General features: G+C 42.4%; 1 long non-coding RNA gene across 2 annotated transcripts; it reads right to left on the bottom strand.

Annotated features, from left to right (window-relative positions):
• Nucleotides 1–396: 396 nt before the first annotated feature.
• LOC135906735 (uncharacterized) lies at nucleotides 397–6,752 on the bottom strand. 2 transcript variants are annotated; one of them, XR_010565824.1, is made up of 3 exons: nucleotides 6,318–6,752; nucleotides 5,091–5,203; nucleotides 397–640 (listed from the first exon to the last, which is right to left on the bottom strand). It is a non-coding gene; the product is annotated as an uncharacterized lncRNA (long non-coding RNA). The 2 variants fall into 2 exon arrangements; XR_010565823.1 differs by lacking the exon at nucleotides 397–640 and having other exon boundaries at nucleotides 5,088–5,203.
• Nucleotides 6,753–7,552: the final 800 nt, after the last annotated feature.

Raw genomic sequence — 7,552 nt, 5'->3', positions numbered from 1 at the left:
CACCCTTGAAAAAGCTGGGTTTTATAGGGAATTACACCCTTATGATGGTTATTCTATATTCCAATAACACCCTATCCCTTGAGGGTGTTTTGAACAACATATTACCCTTCGACCCATGGGGTGTAAGGGTGTGATCAGGAATATATTACCCCTTCACCTATCGGGTGTAATGAGCAATATAATAGCCCTTGAAGTACGGCATGTGGAAGCGGGTACATATGCACTTCATTGTTTGTTTCTAAGTCTACAGTTAGGCTAGCACACAGAAATGTTATGTATGGTGTGCATACAATAGGTAATGTGTTTACAAACGCACTGCATAGCAACTTTGAGAGAAAACACATTATCACTTGTGAGTGTTCTGCGTGAAATGGTCCCATTTATCACAGATACAGATTGACTGCATGGAGGGTCATTTATTCTAGCCTCCTGTACAATATTTTGAGCTTGCACTATGCCTTGTGGTGACAAGTCTTGCGGCCGTTCTACATTGAAGAACAGTCTCATTCAAACCAAAGTTCCAGGGCACAGGCGAGGATGATGATGCCTTTTTGTAGCTCCATTCCAATGTCCTAAGGCGAGCCATCATAGATGAAGCCATTTCTTCATTGATCACTGTAGCCATCTGCTTCGTTTCTACCTGCAAAATGATTTGTTGCAATTTAATGTCAGGAAAAGTACACGAAACATGACTAGCAGCGCTTCCCTGCATCATTCACTTTAATATTTCAAGATCACATGAAGAGCAGGTTAAAGAAAACAAGCACAGATAGTGCTTACTTCCAGGAAATCGTTATTTCGAAAGAATAAGGCATTTAATCTGCCACATCATGAATGTAGGAGAGACAGGCTACACAACTATATGAGGGCAATTCAGAAATTATTGCCTCCAAGCCCACTACTTTGCCAATATTACAGCAAACAGTTTGAACTTTTTATCATTGATGCACTTATGCTTAAGCTATCGAATGTCACTTGCCTCGTCTTCCTATCTCTTCTCGTTCCAGAGTAATCGAGCAATTCATGGCATCCAGTGGTGACGTCCAGTTGAAACAACAGGCTGTAATTGAATTTCTGACTGGGGAAGGTTGTGCGCATATCAACATTCATGGCCATTTGACTGCAGTTTACAGGAATGCCTGTGTTGACGTCAGCACTGTGCAGAGGTGGGCAAGGACTGTGAAAGACCAAAATCCTACCACATCAAATCTCCCGGATCAGCACCGAAATGGATGGCCCACAATGGCTTCTGATGAGGGTCATGATCAGCAGATGAGTTGACTCGGTGCAATCGCAGAATCAAGCAACACCAGATTGCAACACTCGCCATTTCCATTGCCTCAGTGAACCACATCATTAAAGACTTGCGTTACAAGAAGACTTGCGCTTGTAGGGTGTCACGGTAACTGACGACTGACATGAGAAAGTCGAAGCATAGCCAACAAGTTCAATTCTTGTAACCCAGGAGGTTTTTAATTATGTGGTTCACTGAACCAATGGAAATAGCGAGTGTTGCTGCAATCTGATGTTGCTTGATCCTACGATTGACCCGATTCAACTCGTCTGCCTGATGTTGATGATCCTCATAAGAAGCCATTGTGGGCTGTCCAGTTCAGTGCTGATCCTGGACATTTGATGCGGCTGGATTTTGGTGTTTCTCCGTACTTGCCCACCTACGCACAGTGCTGATTTCAACACAGGCATCCCCGTAAACTGCTTTCGGATGGCAATGAATGTTGAAGGGCGCAGAACCATCCGCAGTGAGAAATTCAATTACAGCCCACTGTTTCAACCGGACATCACCACTGGATGCCATGCATTGCTCGATTACTTTGGAACGTGAAGAGATAGCAAGATGGGGCAAGTGACATTCTATAGCTTAAACATCAGTGCATTAATGATAAAGAGCCAAAATGTTTTCAGTACTACTGGTAAAGTAGTGGGTTGTGCATCAGTGCACAACCCACTTTTGTGCCTCAGTGCATAAAAGTACATTTTGTTAAAAAAGTAAGTGGAACAACAGTGCATTTTTCCGGCAAGTTTGATGGTGCATATCTCCAAACTGACGCCATTCTGGAAATCAATTCCAAGTAGATACACCTTGTAATCTCACTGGCTATGATTCGTAAATTACAATATGTGCCCCAGATATGTGGTGGCGCTGGCAAACACTCCCAGCGTTCTACTAGGAAGCATAAATACCCAAGAAAGTGATGGGGAAACGGCGCCCGCAGTAGCTCAATTGGTAAAGCATCTAACGCGTAATGCAAAGACGTGGGTTCGTTCCCCACCTGCAGCAAGCTGTTTTTTCATCCACTTTCATTTCCATTAATTTATCATTTCTTTATTTCATTTGTTAATCACAAGTAATTTACCCTAACTTGTCCTTGGTGTCAGTGTTTGCTGGCTTCTTAGGATATGATTAATAAACATCGGGTTTCTTGGTTAAGCCCCTTTCTTTTCGGTTATATTAGCTATAATGTAATTCATTCGAAAGATAATTTTTTTAATTAGTTTAATATGTTTCGATTTCTTGTGCTAGATATATCTGCGTGTTTGAATATTTCTGCTCAAGGACTAGAATTATGCTATATGCAACAGGACTATATTTAAAAATTCCACAAGACTGAAAATCATCACCCTGCATAAAAACAGTGTGAATTTAAAAACAAGCTTCAGTGAACCTTATTGAATCAGCAAATGGCCAGTGTAACTAGTCTGATCATCCTGGAAATCTTTTGTAGCTTATAAGCATAGTGAATTTCAATTCCACATTTAGGAGTGCAAATTTTTCTAGAAGTCAGCTTTTTCTTTTTAACAGCTAGCATCCCTGCCAGTTTGCTTAAACATAATGTTGCATGACTTCAACAGTACTGCACAATCACTTTTTTCTGCTCAGTGTCTAGTGATGTGTCTTTAGCAGCTGAGATAATTAATGTTCATGCAGATAAACATCAGAAAACATTGCAATAACTGCCAAGAAAATGCAATCATGCGTTTTGTTTACAAAAGAGCATGTGCTCTACCTTCTGCCAGGTTTGTTTTCCGTGTCAGGCTAGAACGGAACTTGCACAAGAGGCACCTTTTGCATCCATGAAGATATTTTATGAGGTTATGGTGGTGTCGAAACATGACATCAACCATAACACTTTAAACTATTTTATGAAACAGGTATTTGTACAAAGATAGAAAAGGAACCAAATTTGAATTTATCACATTTGGTTTAGAGTACCATAGTATAAATGGCTCAACTAGTACAGGTACGCAAACGGGCTAGTTGGTATTGGTCGATGACGTTAGACGATGTGAACTCGACAAAGGATGGAGAAAGAGGCGATAGCATTTGTTCCATTTCTCGCCACTTTTGACGTCCCTTGTACAAGTCTGTGCTGTCTGTTGAACATCATGGATCAACTAGTACAGCCTGAAAAAAATATGTCATGAAAGAAAACTTGACTTTCAACCTCGACAATTCTGCCTGTTAGGTATTATGGTTTCTTTAGAACCTATTTCTTTATACAAAGTCAGACCCATCAAGTAAAGCTTACTGAGAAAGAAATGAAGAACAACGTCAACACCTCTCAAGGCACATGCATCAAAGGAGTCAGAGCATCATACACATTACCTTTAGGTGCAAGAGTATTCTCTTTCTTAGGCAAACTGCATTTCTAGTTTCTTAAAGCCTATATATTTATTTGTCACAGCTATGGGAAAATCACAAGGTGGAAAAGATGTGTTGGTGCAACTTCAACTATTATGTACAACAGCAAAAGGTAAAGCACAGGAAGTCTCACTGCTCCTCTGTCTAAATGACATTCAGTTTCATTTGTCATGTCCACTCCTATCCTGATGGCAGCAGAAACAGGAAGACAGCAGCGTGGTTCAGAAAGTAGATGAACGAGCTGATATCCTAGCTGACATAAAGAGTAAAAAAAGGGAGCTGGTCAGGCCATGTAGTGCAGACGTGAGACATCATTAACTAGCGCGAAAAAGACAACGGACGACAGCTAGAAGCACACAGGACAGAACTCTAGGCTTCAACTGAAATTTTGGCTACACAGAAACATAGGATTCAGGGGATGCGACCTCAACGCATGGAAGCAACATTTATCTTTCCTTTTCCCTGCCTGACACAGGAAGTATTGGAGCCAATCGCTGGGAAGGTTCATTTCGAGATACGAACACACTTTTTTGGCGAGAGCAAGGGAAGGGGTGCTTACACACTTATCACCCGCTTTTCGATGCAAAGTGCTTCGAATATTTTCATGTCGACCTGCCTCTAGAGCCGCGTGGGCAGATGAGTGCTTTGAAACTGCTCAGTGCATGAGCACTTACAGCAATGATTGGCCAGATGGCCACCAGCCATGACAGCTGCCCTATCCTTGTTCCCCCAAGCGGTCGTTTAAACACCGACCTGTTTGGCTTGAGGACACATAGGGCAGCTTTGAGTGCCTTGGTGGCTGGTGGCCACATGGCCAATCATCGCCATACATGCTCATGCACCGAGCAGTTTCAAAGCAATCGTGTGCTCAGGCAGCTCCAGAAGCAGGTACATAGGGAAATATACGAACCACTTTGCATCAAAAAAGTGGGGAATAGGTGTGTAAGCACCCGTCTCTGGCTCTTACCAAGAATGTTCGTAAGTGAAATTAACCTGTTCATAAATTTGTTCCGATAGCTCCTGTGTTGTTTCTGTCCGTCGACATTCTGTGCATTCCATGTTTCTGTGTAGCAAAAATTTCATTTGAAGTCTAGACTTCTTTCTTATGTGCTTCTTGATGTTGTCTTTTTCACGCTAGTTATTGATGTCTCAAGTCTGCACTGAGCACCAACTAGCCCAAGTGCCTTCTTCAACCATGTAATGCATAGGGCAGATAACCGGTGGCACATTCGAGTTACAGAATGGATGCCAAGAGAAGAGAAGGGTAGTCAAGGACGGTAGAGAAGTAGACTACGATCAAGTCAAAAAATCTTGCAGGCTTCACTTCGAATCAGCTAGCGCAAGACAGGGGTAATTGGAGCTCACTGGGGGAGGTCTTCATCCTCCGGTGAAAAAAATATGTAGGCCAATTGTGATGAAAAAAGTATACCTGTCGGGTCAGACGTCTTCACTGTCTTTTCAGCAACGTGTAGGCCCAAGACAGCCAGTCGGTTCCCATGCAATTGCTTCATGCTGACTGCAATTGCTTCATGCTGACTGCAACTGCATGGGCACAAGAAAACAACCCACCATTAATACCATTCGAGATTGACGACTCAATAAAAGGACCTCTCAAAACTGCAAATACAATTAAGCATTTACCAGCTTAATAAATACATATATAAAGGCCAAGAATAGTTACAATAACCATACACTTTATAACTAGACATTAAAATAAGGTAGTGAAGCGTACAATAACCGTAGGACGCTAAGTGCAATTCATTTCAGAAATACTGTTGACAACTGACAGGACGCCTTAGGCAGGGTTCAGTCACACAACAAGAAAACAAATAGTAGTAATAATAAGCACGCCTGCGTGAAACCAAGAAACGAGTACAAGGACGAGAAAAAAATTGATTAGGCTCGGTGTGCTTATTTATACAAAAAGATAAATTTATAAACAAATAGCGCAACCACGCATTCATCCGCAACAGCACGACAGCTTCTATAACAAACGAGCACAACTTAAAGCGATTGATAAGTACATAGCCGGGATGGTCGTGGTTCTTTTCTTTTGCATTAGTTCTAGTCATGAAACCACAAGCATTGCAAGCTGCCTGCGCCATTACCTACCACGGGACCTCCGACAAAAAAAAAATAATAACAATTGAGTGAAAGTACACAAGCGACATTTAAAACGGTTGTCACACTGCACACTTTTGGCCGCGATCGATCCTGACTGGAATCGAATTTCTGGACGCGTTTGGCCTCGTTGCACAATCGGTGGACGGGAGCCAATCGCGGTCGAAAATTTCGATCCAGAACGCGCTCAATCGTGCTCGAAAGTGGCCGTGTGACACCGGTATAAGTCTGCGCCCATCTTTGGTAACAGAAAGAACCAATTAGTCAAACCAAAGTATTATTTCCCTGCCTGCGCCGAATACTGACGCGTAGCAGTACTTAATTCTCTACAAATCTAGTTGAGGACACGTGAACAATGAAACATTCTTTTTTTTTTTTCTTTTTCACATTCGGTGCCCATAGGCTACGCCTGGAGTACATATACTACACTCGCATCCAACACACCTTGCGCTGTCCTTTAAATAAATTACGCGAAAATTACTACCACAATGACGCACCATAAAAAACGCGACGCTGAACGTGGCTACGTACGTACCTTTTATATGAGCAGTTCATGCGCCTTGCAAAAGGCCCTCGGTTTGAAGACGGAGCGCTGTCACGATCTGTACTCTGGGCACGCCGTTTCGTTTACGTAGTGGATGGACCATGTTGACGATGCATTCCGCCGAAAAACAAAACGTCCACTTCATCACTGTTCAGGCCGAATGGAAGATGTTTTCTCCTTCGCCACGAATGACGGCCGTCGTAGGCGTAGTAAACACACTGTCACAAAGAAACACCGATGTCGTAGGCCGCTGGTGCCCTTCTTTCTCACGCATAATCGCGTCGCCTTCACTCCGGACGCTCACTTCGCGTCGATGAGCACAAAAGTACACGAAAACGACGAGGTGGTACAACCTAAACGCAGCAAAAAACAATCTAATTACTCACAACTTCAAGAATGTCACGGAGAACACACACATGTGCTCCCGGCGGCCCGCCGCGAGACGCAGGAAATGACGTAGCGGCGATAGCGGCGACACCCTTCGGGGGAAGTTATTTCAATTTCGGTTTCGTTTTCAAGGCATAAAAACAAATATTCTTTTAAACTATGTTTGTGTATTACTTTCAAAGCTATTTATTTTACGCTACCTCTAAGCCATTTTCTGTGTTTACGAGTAGTTTCACTGGAAATTTATTTCCAGAAACATGGGCTGATATCAAATCAAATGAGGCAAAGGTGGGCTAGTAACTGCGTGTAAGTGAATTTATTTGTCGATGCTTTCTTTTTTGTTTGTTTGCTTGGACGTTCATTTGTAAAGAGACGTGGCCCTTCCTGATTGTATAAGATACAGAGGTACTTGCGAGTCTGTCTTTTCTTTTATGCACAGAGAAACAGAGAGAGAAAAAAAGCTTTAATTGGCATTTTCAAGAAGTTCACAATGCTCATATTTCTGAACTGGAGTGCTCACTCAAATTTTAAATAGCTTGGATTAACGGCAGATATAAAAGTACTTGCATAATAGCTTTCTAAACGTATAGGCGACACCACGAAATTTCACATGTGCAGAATTACACGAAAACCTTAAGTTTCCAAGTACGAAAAGTCTTTCTTTGCGTGGTGTCGTGAAAGTGCAACCGAAGCGAATCCAGATCTCGGGGTTTTTTTTTTCTTTGTTTTTATGAGCGGGTGAGCGAGTGGGGCCTATGACCGCTCAAAAGAAAGAACAACTATAACAATGATTCCCCTCTGGTGGACAGCACCATGAGTTGTCGTTGTCATAATCTGAT

The sequence above is a fragment of the Dermacentor albipictus genome, chromosome 1 (genome assembly GCF_038994185.2).
Source record: "Dermacentor albipictus isolate Rhodes 1998 colony chromosome 1, USDA_Dalb.pri_finalv2, whole genome shotgun sequence".
NCBI lineage: Eukaryota > Metazoa > Arthropoda > Arachnida > Ixodida > Ixodidae > Dermacentor > Dermacentor albipictus.
This window is presented reverse-complemented; position numbering and strand designations above follow the sequence as displayed.